This window comes from Taeniopygia guttata, chromosome 4A (genome assembly GCF_048771995.1).
Source record: "Taeniopygia guttata chromosome 4A, bTaeGut7.mat, whole genome shotgun sequence".
NCBI lineage: Eukaryota > Metazoa > Chordata > Aves > Passeriformes > Estrildidae > Taeniopygia > Taeniopygia guttata.
This window is the reverse complement of record NC_133029.1, coordinates 6,650,129-6,667,342: the sequence shown is the minus strand read 5'-3', so window position 1 is coordinate 6,667,342 and position 17,214 is coordinate 6,650,129. Positions and strand designations below refer to the sequence as shown.

Genomic DNA, 17,214 nt, shown 5'->3' with positions numbered 1-17,214 from the left:
AGATGCCTAATGCTAACAATAACTTTAGAGAGCTCTGCTTCCCCCAGGATGTATGGGCAATGACTAACACACTTTTAGCCTCCAGACTTAATTTAAAGCATTCTGGAATTGTGCACTGGTGAGATGAAGGCTGCCCAAGACAATAACTTTTACATTAAATATAATCTCTCTCTTTAGCAGCAACAAAGTCAAGGTTGTTCTCCTTTCAGCCCTGGTGTCTCAGTTGGCCATGGACACTCTGTAAGCGTGGAGGCACTGGAAAAGGAAGACCAACTTAAAGAAAATGAAGTTTCTGTGTTTGAATGCATTGGAGCAGCAGGTTATATGACTTGCAGTGAGCATGCAGCAGCCAGGCACTGCTCCTCACAGGGCAGTCAGTGTTGTTGTCAGCAGAGGTGTGACAAGGGACAGTGCTGAGCCTCCAGGTGTGACAAGGGACAGTGCTGAGTCTCCAGGTGTGATGAGGGACAGTGCTGAGTCTCCAGGTGTGACAAGGGACAGTGCTGAGTCTCCAGATGTGACAAGGGACAGTGCTGAGTCTCCAGGTGTGACGAGGGACAGTGCTGAGTCTCCAGGTGTGACAAGGGACAGTGCTGAGTCTCCAGGCACATCGTCTCCCTCTGACAGAGCAGCAAACACTCGAGCTGCCCTCAGCCTCTGTCAGCAGCTGAGCTACAGCACTTTGAAGCCTGGAACTCACCTTCCTGCAGACAGATCCTGGGTGTGTGGAGCAGTGCAGGGGCTGTGCTGCTGGAAGATGAGTGTTCCCGACCCAGAGACCTCAGCCTGCAGAGCGCCTGTAGCTAACAGCTGCTCCAGAGCTGCTCCACAGGGGATATATTGCTTAACAGAGGAACACATTTAAATGCATTACTAGCACAGCTAAATTAGTGTCTGGAGATTGAGCACTGGCAAAGAAACAAAGTTTTGAAAGCTTCCTTCAGTATTCTTTCACTTTCCTATATCTGCGCACACTAAGCCTGCAATTGGGTTCTCTGGCCATTTTATTTTCATAATTTTGTAACCCCTGTTCTACAAGGTTTACTATATTCCTTGGTTTGGTTATTTGAAGCCATAATCAAGAAGTGGAGAGAAGAAGAAAGGATGGGAGGAAATGTTTGGATCTGCCAAAGTTAAGGAAATTAATATTAGATAAACTCTTCCACGCAGAGGTGCTTTGCCCTTGTGACGTTGGTGGCACAGCATGGCACAGTGGGAAGCTCAGTACAGAATTTCCTGACACAGACTGAACTAAAAGGAGCCATTGCTAAAAATATACCAAAAAGGAGGCTCATGGGGAGCTTGATGGGGATTATTTCTCCTCCCTAAACTTCACAACAATACCCCTGGTTTTTTGAGGCACCTTTTGTGGCAGTCTTCCAAGCAACCCGGTCAAACCGAAGTTCAAGGATGTGTTTGAAACCCTTGTAAAGATACCCCATGAACAATAAATGCACCCCAAAACAACCAGAGAGAGATTTTCCAGAAGTTCAGCCCTTGCATGAAATTTGTGTTACCTCTGCATCACAGCTTAGCCTTTCCTAATATCCAACTGCTTGGTAAAGCTACAGCCCTGGACTGGTTTGGTTTTTTTTTTTTTTTCATTCTAATTTTCAAGTGAAACCTCACCAAATTATTTGTTATGGGAGGCAAAAGCACAGAGTGGCTTGAGTGGAGGAAAGACTCCAGACCCAGCATCTCCAGGAAACTTTTGCCACCTGTTTCACTTTTGTGCTCAACTGCAGAAGAGCTCCTTGCCAAACCAGACCCCACCAGCTCTCCAGCCACACTTGCAGCACCAAATCCATCTCCAGAGGAGGCACTAGGGCATTAGAATATAAAAGACTGTAATTTATGTACTTTAAGCCATATTTTTGATTATGGTGGATAGCAAGCAAACCCTGAAAATCATCTTTTACAGAAAACATTAATTCTAGATGATGTTTTTCCCTTATAAAAATTATTTACCTGTCTCTGTGGGGTTGTACTTTTTGTATAATAGAATACATGTCTGTTCTGGTTCCTTACATATGAGGTACAGATCCCAGGCAAGCAGCTGTCCTGGGGTATTGTGGGGTTTCCACGACAAATGGGAATGCTTTACAGGCAGCTTTCATTTTTTCATCTGCAAGCCTCAATACATTGGCAGTTGTCAGAGTCCTGTGAACTTTCATATCTATTATGCCTTCACCACTGCAAATGCTTTCAAATTAACAACCAGCCACATTTCCTCTCCATGACCAACCAGGAAAATAAAGAGAAAAGACAGGAATTACTACATTACAGAATACCTTCTCCTCAGTCCCACTTAGCAATCACTTTGTAAAGTGATCTGAAAGGTTATTTACATTGGGATACATCTGAGGGGATGAATAAGAGCAAATGCTCCAAAAAGGGATCACAGCTGTTTCCTTTCCTATCCCTGCCTGTCTCTGCTCCCAGGCAATCGCCCTCATGCAGAATCCTCACAAAATAGTAAGAAATATGCATTTTAAGTAATCTCATAAATACATTTTAATTTCAATGTTTAACATTGCTTTTTCCAATTCCTGTTCGCCTTTGAAAAGGGGTATCTTAAATCTGTGCATGGACAAGGGCAGGTGATGCCTTGTGAAGGCTGGAACAGAGACCAGACAAAGCTAAAGAATAAAGTAAGGATTTATTAAAAGGATCTCCTCAATGGACTCACCTTGGTCAGCACAAGAGCCCAGCCAGGGCTACACCCAAGATGAACCAAAATGGTCACAAAATGCACGAGTGCTCACGGGGTCACTCGCTTTTATAAGTTCTGCTCCATTTCCATATTGGAGTTAATTGTCCCATTCTTGTTTTTCTCTCTTCAGTCCATGTTGTTTATGCTCTTGGGCCTGAAACTTGGGTCAGTTGTCCTTGGTCCCAAGTTAGAGAAGGAATTGTTTTGTCTACCTACTCTGTGAAGAAAGCTTACCATCCCCTCATATGAAGCTCAGAAGCAGTACAGAAAGCAGTACAGAATCTGAAAAATATAGAAGCTAAAACCTGAGGTATCACAGACACATGGAGAACAATCCCTTCTGTCGGAGCAGATCCACTGCTGCTCTGGCAGTTACAGGAGGAATAGAAAAAAAAAGTAAGATATCATTGCAAGGGGAAAGTTTTATAGCAGTGTATTCCAGAGCTGATAGAGGCTTCCAGACATGCACAATGGTGGGATGCACAGCAAAAGGCTGGAATGCTGGAATCACAGCCCAGCACCTTTTCTGAGTGTGACATCGGGGTCCCAGGTGTCCATTTGGTGCATCTGGCACAACAATCTTACGTCTGAAAATAATGAGAGAGATATTAAAAAATTAAGGACATTCACTATTTCTCAGTCTTTTCTCACAGCTTTGAATTCTTCCTGTTAATGTCTCCATCTTTTGACAGTGCCTTTTCAAACCATGATCAACAGCCCCATCTGCTTGGCAATGAGAAGTGGAGTCTCAGTCTTTGATGAGGACTTGCAGGGCTCCAAGACCTTCGATGGTCACTGGTGGGAGATCACATTCAGGCAACCCCAGGGATCCTTCTGGTCTGGCAGCCTATGGATAAAATCTGTGTGAGTGACTTAATAGCCTCAAAAATTGCCATGGTGAGTAATCCCCTGAGATTTGGTGTTGCCCTCATAAACACAGGCTGTCCTTTTTTATATTTAAACTTCAAAGGATGCCATTTGCTTTTAAAGTGATGTTTGGTGTTAATATTCTGCTCCTACAGGCCAGTTGGATCATGAGGAGGACAGAGTCATCTCAAAATAAAGGTCTGTTCTGCTGACTGATAGGCTTGAAAAATTGTGCAACAAATGCCAATGCATAGCTCATTTATATGAGACACAACTGGTGGCAGACATTATTCTGTCCTGGAAATGTGCACAAATGTTTTACTTCTACCTTCACTGAGAAGAAAACAGAATGTTGTTCCTACACATCCTAAACAGTTGTGTTCCTATACTTTTTCTAACTCTTCCCTCATGTGCTTCAGGGCTAAAATTTTGCTATGGTGGCAAAATTTTAGCCCTGAAGAACTGCAGCGGGGGAGCTTTTATCAAGGGGACTCCTTTATGCCACAGGTTCAACCAAAAGGAACTTCCAGGCTGTAGGTTCAGGCCAATTTTTTTCTGTCTAAATGGTGATGCAAAAAATCAGAAAAGTAGCAAATTTTATTATGCTTGTACTTCTGGGGCAGACTGTGGATCTTCAACAACTTTTGATGTCTTGAGTACAAAGCTGTTTCTTCTCATCCCTGTGTCTTGCACAGCTTTAAGTGTTGTATGAGAGGAGATCACAGCAGAGAGAAAGGAAGATACAAACCCCTCTTTTCTTAGCCTCTTGGCTATACTCCAAGTATTTTAAGCATTTCTGGTAGGGGTTGATTCCCCCAGTGAGCCCCAGAGCTCTCATCTCTGACGGCTGTAAATCAAAGCCTGTTCACAGGAGATCAGCACATGCCAATACTGCTTTAGGCTTTATGGCATGTACACTTCATACATGGATAGCAATGGCCCATCCCTCCCTGAAGCCCTTTAGTGATCTTGTGATTGTGTTTTGATATAGTGGGCAGGGCAGAAAAGCACAATGAAAGTCATGCAAGTGATTACATGTAAAGATTTGTTCATCTTGTTACACGCCTTGTAAATAATTTAACAAAGATCTTTAACAAGTCACACTCTAAAGAAAAAAATTGGTCCACTTTAAACCCTGTTTTTCCAATTTGGATGCTTAAATCAATACTGTAGTCTTTTAAAACAGTCAGAATCTGTAGAAATTGCCATAGAGAGACAGACACAGAGTTCTGGTTGCCAAGTGTAAAGGAGAAAAATGTGAGAAACTCTGTAACAGGCAAACACGGGGTAATCTCCCTTCCCCCAGAAGAGCTCATCCAAGCCTTGGAGACTAGTTAAAAATCTAAAGCTAGAGGTTTTGCCCTTCCCAAACCACTGTTCACTTGAACTCTGCAGTGATGGTTTTCTCCACAGGAAGATTCAGCAAAGCATTTGATAATTTTATGGGAACACCTCATTGCATATTTTAAGTATTTCCTTTATCATCTCTCTTCCAGAAGGACACGAACCTCTGCAGCAGAGCACAGCTGGAGACACCACATCTCCAGGCTGTTGGACTCCTGCCATGTGGAGCAGCCTGCTCTGGCACGGCTGCTGCAGGGCACGGGCAAGGCTCGTGCGAGGAGTGTGGATCTCCCCAGGAGACACCCCATTCCCAGGGAAGGGAGTGCAGGGCAATTAGTCACTGTAAAACACTCTAACGAGGCTAAAGAAACAGGAATTGCCCACGCTCCAACAAAACCTAGTGCTCTATGTGACTTGAGATGCAGTTGGAGGAATCTGGCTAATCTACTCTCCTAGTAAATCATTCATTGAGGCCATCTGTGAAATGTGACAAGAGCAGCTTCAACCCAAGATTCCCACTTAGCAAAGCTCTTACTGGCTTGGCCGGAAAGAAGCTTTCCTGATAAAGCTGATAGCCAGTCCAAGCCCTCATAATTTCCAGAGGCAGTAATCCTGCTGGGGAGATTAGAGAAGCAACCCTTGGAAGTCCTGAAGTATGGCTGTGCACTCCAGCAAAATTAAAGGGATCAAAAAAAGATAAAATCCGCAGCACTCACCAGGGCCTGGTCCTGATGTGCCCCTCGATGCTCTCAGGTCCAGTGGCCTCTGCAGACAGGTCTGACCAGCAGCCCCCAGACCAGTCACAACCTCTCTGGGACACAGAGCATTCATGGAGCTCTGGAACAGCACCAAGGAAAATAATCAGTGCCTTGATGGCCAAGATTGAACTGGGGTTTTCTTCAAGAAGTGTGGATGCCCATCTGGAAAGTGATATTCAGGTCTCACAGCTGATTGCAGAACCCAAAATTCCCTGCTTCAGGAAAGTTCATGCCTGAATCAAATGATTACACTGTGAGGTTGTGTAATAATTAATCTGAAACACTCCTGCCAACTCCCCACACCAGGCTGCTTGTCTGTGTCCTTCACCCAGACTTGAGGGATTTTTAAGAAGCAGTCAGTCTTTCTCCACAGGCATTACTACTAACCTGGGGATAGAAGGAAGTTTTCGGGCAAATATTTCATATAGCAAAATAAATAAAATTTTAGTTTACAAGAGAAATGGGCTGAGCACCTAAGCAGAGCATTCAAGGACATGAGTTACAATCCATCTCCTCTGGGAATTAAGACAATACCGTTTTTAAAAGTTTTATTTTTTTACATCTTGTAGCTTCCAAAATCTTAGGATCTGCAATTCCCAGGTGACACAGTAGCTAGTAGGAACAGAGAGTTTCAAAGTGAAAGATGAGATGTACCAATTCCTAGAGCCAAGTGTTTGAAGGGAAGTGAAGCAAAGGCCCAAACAGGAGAAAAAATAAGAGCTCAGCGGGGCTGGAGGCAAAAACCTCCAGTCTTACCTCTCAGGGAAGGTGAGGTTTACACACAGGGAGGCTGAGCACATCCCACCTTTGAACTGTGTCAAATCCCTGTTGTATGAATTCAAGCATTTTCATTGTGTTTGGGTGCCCTGCAGAGCTACAGCCATGGAAGGGAAAATCCACCCCCTCCTGCCCTGTGCTTCAGCTGAGCAAAAACCTGATCTGTTTAGTGTTGAAGTCTTGGTCCAAATTACAGCCCTCTTGATGGCCAGGTAAAGTTGGGCAAGTGATTATATCTTGGAGCAGCATGGTGGACAAACAGTAGGAGCTGCAGTTCTGAGAAGACAAAGATACAAAGATCTTCTTTGCCATGTGAACTTTAGCCAAAGTTTGGTATGATAATCCCTGCATGTTGTGGTTTGTAAGATTTTAACTATTCTTTCTGTGCTTCTTGACTTCCTGGTGTTTGTTCCACTGACTGACCTTGGAGCCAGTGACTGTCTTGAATACATCAAATTTTCTGCCTTCTCCCTAAAATCTCCCCAGATCTAAGTGAAACAGCATCTCATTGACCATTACCCCAACAAGCTTATTAGTGATGCATTTTCTGCTGTGGAGAGGAACAGGTCAAGACAAGAAGTTGACAAGAAGGTCAAGACTGGAAGTTGGGGGTTTTTTGTTGTTGTTGTTTTAAAAGTGAAGGGTTCTTCCTTGCCACTTCCTAAGTATCTAATTGCTGAAAAAAGTATTTCACCCAGTGCATCATCTGAGGCATTAAGGAAGCACTTCCTCTAGTCCTAATTAAGTGTAATAAGCACTGTAAATGCCCCTTCCTGTACTGCTGTTTCTATTCTTAGCACGTTCTGCACCATCCCTGGAGGTCAGGGCTGTGGGGGCACAAAGTGCAGCTTGGATCACTGAAAATAGAGTCAGTGTGGAAGGAGCAGCAGCAGGAGAGCAGCTGGCATCCCCAGGCCAGAAGTAAAGGAGGAGGTGAAGAAGTAAAGAAGGTGAAAATCAAAGCATAACAGAGAAGTGCTCAACCTCAGCAAGACCAAGGACACACCATGACTGTGGCACTGGAAACTGCCTGAGCGAAGCTGCTGAGGAGATGTGTCCCAGCACACCAGAGCTCTTGCAAGAAGGGAATTTCAGTGTCAGCTGGGCTCTGGGATTTTCTGTTTGTCTGCCAGGACTGGTGTTGTTCAGCAGAAAGCTGCCCTGGCCTCCCAAGCACAGCAAGACTGGTACATCCTCTACTTTCAAATCACACAATGCAGGCTGCAGGAGCATCTGTTATAAATCCTCTTCTCTGAGCAAGGGCAGGAAGCACAACGTTCACAAGACTCTCTTAAACTGGAGAAAGTCATCCAGGCCTTTTCTTTGGAAGTGCTGCACCCCTCCTGGAGCCCTTTGTAATCTAAGTTGTTTAGAAAGTAAATGGAACTGAGTGAGCCAGAGAGACAGTAATGGTTATTTCTCCAAGAAGGAAAAGCTTAATTTTACCATGGGGATCTTGCCTCTGCCATGACCCCTCCAGCAGCTCACAGGAACACAGGAGGAATTAACCAGCAGTGAGGACTGGTTCATCTTGCAAATTTGTAAAGAATTTCATCTTAGTTCTTAACAGCAATATCCTTGATCCTGAAAAAAAAAAAAAAAAAAAAAAAAAAAAACAAACAACCTGTCCACCCCAAACTCAAATAAACAGCACCAAGTCCTCAGCTAGTAGCACTCAGCTTCTCCATAGCTTGTAGCATCCTCCTTTTTCTATCTAACCAAGACAGAATTAGGGCTTGTAACATCTTTGGAGACTTCTCTGGGCGGCAGATGAGATGGTCAGTGCACAGAGGGCAGTGAACATTTCACAGGCAGCAACCCTGGAGGGGCCGGTCCCAGAGAGGATGAGAGGACAAGGAGCAGGATGGGGATTACCAGGCTCAGAACCATTTGTGTTTGCTCTGGGTTGGTGTCTGTGCAGCTCACTGGTAAATGAGATCAACAGGATTTTTCCATCTAATCTAAGCAAGCAGTTGGGTTTTATTCAAGTAATTCTTCTAAGGGATAATAATGTCTTATTATGACTAGAGGGCTTATTACTAGAATGCTGTACTAAATTCAATAATCTGAACTCACCACATATCATCCCTCTTGTGGGAGCTTCAGCTGTTTGAGAGGGAGCCCCAGAATTGCGTGATCATCCCTAAAACCTTCTCCCCTAAGTTCCAGCTTTGGAGAACAAGTTGTTCATCATAAGCTGAATTCAGCCTTGGAGTAGCTCCAGTGAAAACAAAAAGAGTAACAACAGGAATGGATTAGGCCCAATTGCTTTCACATTTCTCCAAATTGAATTTTCAATTCCAATACTAAAGGAGGAGTAAAAAAAACCCGACCCAATTCATGGCACAGAGACAAATACACTCCAAAAGGTAAGCCTGCTTTGTGATGTGACCTTGTGCCCTTTGGAAGGTGCACCAAGGAGAGCTTCCCAAAGCCTACCTAGGGGAAAAAATCTCTGCTATCATCTGTCAGGAGCAATATATATTCCTGTTTCTGCCACTGTATTGTACCAATTTTTGCACAGAATGGTCAAACCCTGCAGTTTTGGGCTGCTACATCTTGACTACTGACTTTACACATGTCTGGAAAAAAAAAAACAAAAAACAGTATCTGCCAAGCTGAGATATAGAGTCATGAGGATTCAATTTAATTTCATAAAAACATACTGAGGAAGATTAAACAGCGTGTTTTCTGCACCAGCCTCATTTTCCAGAGGGAGCTTGCTCAGATCAGGAGAGGGCACAGTCTCACCTACAAATTCTCATCTGACAGATCATCACCTTGGCATCTCTTTGGTTAAATGGACGTGAACAAGAAGAGAGGAAGTGGAATAAGGATAGAGACAGAGAAGCCCAAGCTCCCCTGCTGACTGTGGAGCCTTGCTTTCTTGCACTGCTTGCTGCACCACTCACTCATTAGCTTTTGAGTCCTTCTAACTTTGACCTGTTTCCTGCCAGGGCTGATGAGCCACGAGTGCAAAGTCTCTTCCTCTGGGCCACTTCCTCAGAGCACACTTCCAGTGGCTGCCACATGAAGTTAGCTGAAATAAAAAATGTCGCTCTTGTTTTCACTGGAGTTATTCCCAGTGAAATTCCTAGGCTACTCCAGTGTGTTATAAAGGGGGTAACAAAATTATCCAGTGATCAAAGAACTGAACTGCAAGTCAGAAGTCCTGGATTCAATTTCTAACTCATATTCAACCAACACTAAACATATGAGCTCTTTGTGTCTCCACACACTCAAGGGTTTCAATAATAATGATGACACTCAAAGCTACACCTAAACAAATAAGAAGTTTATGAAACATCACGGATGCACAAAATATCAGGGCCACGTTTGACCCATGAGCTTCCCTAGGTGAGTGCAGAGCTCTGTCCAGCTGACAAGCTTCAAGTGGAGGAGTTGGGCTCAGCTGCTATCTAGCTCAGAAATCACTGCACATTGTTTGCAAACTTATCAGGAGTGACTTGAATTGTGAATTAGCTTCAGCAAGGCAGCTGGCAGGCTGCTGAGGCATACAATGCCTGCTGAATCTGCACTTCCTGCTGGAGACGTGCAAAGGAGAAGGCAAACTATGAAAGAGCAGAGAAACCGCTCCCAGCTCCAGTCAAAACTACGTGCAGCACAGGCACAACGAGGCCAGCCGCTGGTCCAGGGGCCAAAGCAGCATTCCCAGCAGCAGCAGTGCTGACAGCACTCAGCCTCAGCACAGCTCTTGCTGTGAAGGGAGCCCAAAGCCCTTTGGGAAGACCATGAGGCTCCCCCACCTTCCCCTGGCTCCTTTCCAGACTGGGTAAGGCCACAGAGCTGGAGGGCAGCAGCTGGACCATCCCAGCCCACGCTGTGACCCTGCAGGCAGCTCTCACACAGCCCAGAGCTGGTGCTGCCCATTTACACCTTGGTTTTCAGTAAACAGCCAAATCTCTGTCCAAAGCAGCAGCAGACACAGGGGCCCGTTCAGGCCAGCCTTACCTGAGCACTCAGCTGGCCAGGGCACCAGGGCAGGGCTCCGTGGCTGGATGCTCTCCATGCAGGCAGACATTCCCTGTGTGCTGCAGGTCACAGAGCTGGAGCTGCTGTACCTTCTCCAGGATCCGGGTCTGTGTGTGCCCACTTGGAGAAACAACAGGAAGATGCTTCCTGCATGCTGTCTGATGGGAACACTGCAGCATCAGCACTTGGGAAAAACCCCAGCTTGTACTGTGCAATCCCCTAAACCCAACCAAAATGTGCCACAGCAGGCTCCTGAAAGGCTCCACAGGGCTGGGAAAACAGCCAATGTGCAATGTACTGCTAGGAAAGCTCTCTTACTGTGAGCAGGGCCTATTCACTCATTTCAGATTGTCAAGAAAATTTGATCCAAGTGCCCTCTAGCACAGGATTGTGTTATCCTTACAGCCACGGAGAACCTTTTTTATAATCAGCTTTAAGATTATTGGCCTGAATAAGTCCATACCCTCAATCTGGAAAGCTGGCGTTGACTCTGAAAGGAAGAGGTTAGATTGTAAGTGAAAAGGAAGAAAGCATCAGAAGCTTCTGGCACCAGGAGCTGCAGGGTCAGTGCAGATCGGAGCCCTTCAGGCGATGTCACCGATGTTCCCCCAGCATGGTCCTGCTCTTCGCAAGCCGCCAGTCGCCATCCCGCGGCCATCCCGGTCCCCGCAGCTTCCCCGGCGCTCCAAAGCTCCCAGCACCGGCAGGGATGCGCTGCTCAATGGCACTGAGGCTCCCTCCAAATCCTTCATGCTCGATGTTCTGCGTTACTGATGTAAAGCAAGGCTGAAAAAGTTCTGCTGCTTCCCCAAAAATCGCGCAGAGAGGCGCAGGCTGGAGGATGTGGCCGCGGCAGGTTGCTGCCTGCATTCAGCTGTTGCACGACCTTTCTCCCTCAGCCTGAGCCTTCTTGTGGCAGGAAGGACAGCGCGACACTCGGCAGGAAAGCCATGGCATCCTGCACGCCAGTGTGTGTGCCAGCCTGCTGCCAGGGTGTGACATTCCTCCCCCTGCCCAGTTACGCTGCTTTATCACAGCCCCTTGTGCCACCAGCTGCCTCCTGCTCGCCCACAGTGCCCAGAGCTTCTGGGGCACCTCTGTCCCACTCCACCCCTAATCCCCCTCTCACTCCCGCTCTGCCCCCAGAAGAGTTTTGCCCCCGTGCAGGACACGTTTGACAGAAGCTGACGATCCTATGTGCTCAATTTTCGGCTAAAGTCACAAAGCTGAGCTTCCAGCCTTGCTTTGGTTGTCCAAAAAACACAACCACAGCCTTTCAGGCTGATGCAAACTCCATGTGAAGGGGGTGGGAGGGAGGGAAGCTGTGCAATCCCATAGAAATTCAGCTGGCTCTCCATATCCCTCCTTGTTGCCCATCCAAACTCACCCTGCCCATGCTCCTTTCATTGCTCAGCTGCTGTGTTTTAATACAGGAGGGGGAAAACAAAGAGGGAAAAAATAAGAAGTGACCAGAAGCAAAAAGAGTCCTCAAAGGCAAATGGTTTCTATTACAGCACTAGTTCTTTCAGGGCCTTTGATGTTGCTTCTCCCACACAGAGCTGTTTCTTTCACAGTCTGTTCTTGCACATGAACAAGATGTTACACGTACTCTACATAGCACATCCTCAACTCTTATTCAAAGCATATTTGTCCCAACTCACTGTATTTTGTAACATTTTTCAAACCAGCACTCATGCATCATAGGCACAGAGGCATTTTTATTCTAGCTCCCCCTTTTCACATTTAATTTTCTTCCAAATTCTTGGAGGTTCTGGTCATAAATAGGGAAGTGTTGCCATTAACTAGGGTTGAGAGAAAGCTGCTAAGTTCATGGCATGAATTTTCCCAAAATTTTAGGGGCTTGTGGAGTTTTGTCAAAGGCCAGATCCAACATTTATATTTAGATGCTGGATTAGTTAACTTCCATTACATTCTTTATTTTACTTGGGCCCACAGTTTTTAATACCACCTGCTTCCTACCTGCCTATCAGAAGCCCTAACTTTTGCATACTGAACAATATTGTTGAGCACACATTGCATTGATAAACTATTACAGTTCTCATGATAAATTTAAATTGGAAATTATCTGGGGGAAGGAAAATATTTTTGTTCTAGCACAATAGGGCTTTCGTAATCTGTGTTATAAACTATCCAAACACAAGTAATAGCTGGGAGCTTCTGCCAACTTACTCAGCTTTGGTGGTAGTTCAAAACTGGTGGCAGAATGCAGGAGGTTTCATTAGGTAATGCAGGGGTTAAGCTACTCATCTTCTGAAAAAAAATAATCTCATGTCACTGTCTCCAAGATTCATTTAACCCATGTTGTCAAATAGGACTTACTTCTGCATAAACTATATCCAAACACCTTGCAGAATCAAAACACAACAGATAATTCTTCCAGAAAACATTACATTATCTGAAAAATAATCAAAAATACCAAACTCTTTTATACTCCAAGATGAGAGACAGGCAAGGGTCCACCAGGAATTTTACCACAGCTATTCAGTAAGATAGGCAACCTGTAGTAATTAAGAGTAATAATTATGTTTGTATAAAAGGTAATAAAATTTTATGGCCCTCAGAAATAAGCTAAGGAAGAACAAGAGTGTTTGAACTCTTGTACAATGTAAGAAGATGCTTTTTGGACACACAGGAACAGCTTGGCAGTCTGGTGTCACTAACTGGCATGTTGAATCACAGGGACTGTTACTGCAAACTTAGGCAGAGACCAAGAGAGACCTGGCCTGGTCAGTTGGAGGTGAGCAAAACTAATGGTCTTTCAGTAATTAATTCTTACTTTACAGTAAGAGGATTGGAGGTGGAAGCACATTGGGTTTTGTTGCTGCTACTAAAAATATGCTCAAAAGACTATTGCCTGTGTTTAGAAAAAGAGCCTGGTATCAAACCAGCCAAATTGGTTCACTACAAATAGGCATTTCTTTGTTCTGTGTTTTCAGGTCTCATTTCTTTTAAACCCCCACAATCTTTTGTGATCATCCAAGCTAACATGCATTCTCTATTAATAGCAAGAACTCACCTCCTCCCCATCTCCAAACTTCATAATGCAAGGACAACAAACCAAATTGCTCCAGGTTTATAAAGAAAATGCTGGCCCTGGCATGATAATCAGAGGCAAGACTCAAACCAAAAGGCTTTAAGATCTAAGAGCAAGTAATAAAAAGCAGCTTGAATGCAAAAAGGGTTTGGATTGAAACAAGAGACTTCCGCCAAGTGCCCAGTCCACTCTAAAGGGATAAAGGGATAGCCTGGAGGTGCAGGGACCCTTTAGAGTGGTTTCTGTGCCTTTACATTTGTAGGAACAGCAGCCCTGTCCCTGCAGCAGGAAGCAAACCCCAGCTGTCACCCTTAAACCAGCTCTGCAGCAAAATTACTGCCTCAGAAAACAGACATGCCCTAAAAAATTGACTTCTGATTTTAGTCTGATGACCAAGGTCCTTGTTGGGACCTTTGGGAATTTGATAACCAGTCCTTAAGGAAACCCAAACACCAAATCCCTGCCCTCCCCAAAACCAGCTGGAACTGAGAAAATGCTACTCCAATTCTGATGGACAAGCACAGCTCCCTCTCTTTGGAGGGGATTAAGCAAAACAGCCCTAGACTTGCCAAAAGGAGCCTTTTCCTCTAAGTCTGACAAGGGCAGACCCCCATGAAAAGTCTCAGTTGTCTTCATTTCAAAGGAAAAATGCCTTTTTCACTTGAAAATTAGCTGGGTAGGACTAACTCAATGCTAAGACTCTTAATTTATAGTTAGGGGAGCAAGTCACTACTTCCTTTTCACTGAGTCTTCTGGTACCTTCAGTGACCCATCTTACACTGAGAATTTACCTCAAGAGAGACTAAAATACTCAAAGATAGGCAAAGATACTTTCCATCTACTGTGGACAGCTGCCATTCATGTAATAGACTTGGAATACAAGGGGCAGTTTGTATATCTCTGAAAATATTCCTTGGCCTTTACTCCAAAAAAGCAAATGCAATAGGCCTATGACTTCATTAAATTTTTGAACTCATGTTAATGCAAAGCTTTTTTATTATGAAGTTACCAGGAAAATTACATGCTAATGAAATTCATTCCAGGAAAAAGAGTTCTCATCTTCGTTGTCACATAACATATTAGCAGGGTCTACAGATAAGAATGTGAATATTTGCAAAAAATAATTTCATTGGACCAGTCTATTGTGTTTGTGCACCACAACTTCAGTTCCAAATCTGCATGAGCCTGCTCAAGTTCCACCTTGAGCAAACAACCCCAACATGGACCTGCCTGGAGAAATATGCCAAGCTAAAGCCTTGCATTTAAAATATTTTTAGCATTTTGAATTGTTAAAATTAGTTCTCTATTTCTATCATGACTTACAAAATAATTTTTTAAAAATCCCACCTCAGTGTTTTTATGCAGTATAGAGTTCCTCGAGCCTTTCAAGAATGAGTTTTCCAATAAAGTCTGCAGGACTCAGATTTACATCCTCACCCACTGACAGTTTAATTACTTCCATTGTAGGAGAACGTATTTAATCACATACAGTCAGAAAAACAGCCCCTTAAATACTGGCTTTTGGGCCCATGATCCCCCAATTTGAAATTCAATGAAGGAGAATGAAACATGCACACTGTGATCCATTTCCTGATGCAGAACACTTGATATTATCAAAACACACAGAGTTCCACAGCTGACACACACATTTTTCTTAACCATTGGTAAAATCCTTCCAGCATTTTAAGCCCATGAAATGAGGATTCAGCATGCTCTGGATATGATCTAAAGGCAGTGCTGGTCAATGAGCTGTACAATGACCATTGCTGTAATGCTGTGCTAATTAACATATTAAAAATAGTCCATCGAAAATGCTGCTTGAATTACACAGGTATTTTAACTTAGTTCTCAACTATTACATTAAAGGTAACTCATCACTGTGATTCTCAGCAAAAGATATGCACTAACGATCCCTTATAAAAAGAAGGAAGTGGGGGAAAGACAGGAATTCTCAGACACTCATCATGGCAATTCAGCAGCAATAAGTCTGATGAAGTCATAAAAAACAGTTGTTAAATGCCAATAGTTATACATTAAAGCTGACTACCAGCACCAGCTGGCCTTCTTTCCAAACTGGCGTGGAATTCCCTCGGACAAGGCAGGTAACAAAACCAGAAATGCAACTTTTAAAAGTCAGTTTAGAGTATGCTACAGTATCAATGAACCCTCTAAGCAGTGGCAACTCAAACGCAGTGAACTGCAAGTACAGGTAATCAGCATGTTAGAAAACTTTGTTTCAAAATGAGCAAGTTGTGTTAGGAATGTGAAAGAGAACCTGGCCTGCCTCGGGCCTGTCGCACAGCAACATCCATTCGTTCTCAAACAACAGACACAGCGAGTGTATGCAGTATGGATATATTTTATAAAAGAGCAATGTCTTTTACAAGACCTTCCAAGAGTGGGGCATAGCCAGAACACTACAAAAAAACTGCCGTAACAAGAGTGACTATTTGTGCGCTCGCTTTATGCAGCTTACATTTGAATGTTTACAGACGCCAGCACTCAGATAGGACTCTCCACTAACAAACAAATCTGGAATACATCAACTGTACAGGTAAATCAGCCAAAATTAAGCAATAGCTATGCTCTTCTCAGGTTTAAGAAAGCATGCAATAGGTTTCCCCCTCCTGCCACCCCTCGTTCAGATTTCCAAATCACAGTACCAGTAAAAGCACAGTAGAAGGGAAGCGGGGCACAGGTAACGGGGCTGGATTTAATCACAGACTTTATCAATATTCTGCAAATGGAAAAGCAGCCTTCTTTAAGCATCAAGAAGGCAGAGAAGATACAGGCATGAATAAAAAAAATAATTAAACTACTTAAGACATCAAAAATTCAAGAAATAGCACTGTGCATATACAAACGAAATTAACATTCAATACTGTAGAGCTCATTTAAAAATGGCACCAATGGACAATATTTTACAATATGCACATTTATTTGAAGTAGGGAACTAATGTTCCACATATGGAAATGATCATACAAATAATAGTGCCACTGTTGGCCCATTCTGGTACTTCTTACAATTTAATGGAAACACTTTTAAAAATAATCTGGTATGTACATGTCTTCTGGATACCCAACGGCTTCTTCAGAACAGAAAAAACTACGGTTCTCCCCCGCCCTTTTAGCCAGACAGTATTGCCAGAGATTGTGCTCACATCTAAAGCACATAATCTTAATTTAAATTCAGTGCTATTTTCTTTCAGAAAGATCACAAGTTGTACTTTTAGGTAACAAAAGCATTTATGTTACAAACATTCAAAAATGGAAGCTTATGATTCTGGCAGACAACGTTGCGTATATTAAATACAAACCAGCCAGCAATTACTGAACATAAAAAACTTATTCAATCATAAAAAAATACTATAATTCATCACCACAGACTTTTTACAGAGTTATAAATAATAAATAGCATAACACAGTAGATTACAAACGGATTTATTTTGCCCCGTTATAGTCTTTAAAAAGTAAAATATCTGTTCCTACCTCAGAGTGACCAAGGTACTGTATCAAGACTACTCATAGCTCAAAGAGAACTCCTTCACCAAGCAATTTGCAGAGCTTGTACCCAATCCAAAGCCTTTCCTTCGGAATCCAATGTTTGCTGAGCTGTTTGCTCTGCTCATGACCAAGAAAGGGACAAGCTCTGCCCCGAGCAGCTGCAAACTTGGCTGCCCCTCAGAGCTGGGGCTGCCCCCAGCACC

The 17,214-nt window shown here is 43.8% G+C and overlaps 1 long non-coding RNA gene across 3 annotated transcripts; it reads right to left on the bottom strand.

Moving 5' to 3' along the window:
• Window positions 1-2,640: 2,640 nt before the first annotated feature.
• Window positions 2,641-11,402, bottom strand: LOC115495223 (uncharacterized). Of its 3 annotated transcripts, XR_012055965.1 has the most exons (4): window positions 10,432-11,402; window positions 7,906-8,043; window positions 5,641-5,761; window positions 2,641-3,560 (listed from the first exon to the last, which is right to left on the bottom strand). It is a non-coding gene; the product is annotated as an uncharacterized lncRNA (long non-coding RNA). The 3 variants fall into 3 exon arrangements; XR_012055964.1 differs by having other exon boundaries at window positions 5,641-8,043; XR_003960389.4 differs by lacking the exon at window positions 7,906-8,043 and having other exon boundaries at window positions 10,432-11,389.
• Window positions 11,403-17,214: the final 5,812 nt, after the last annotated feature.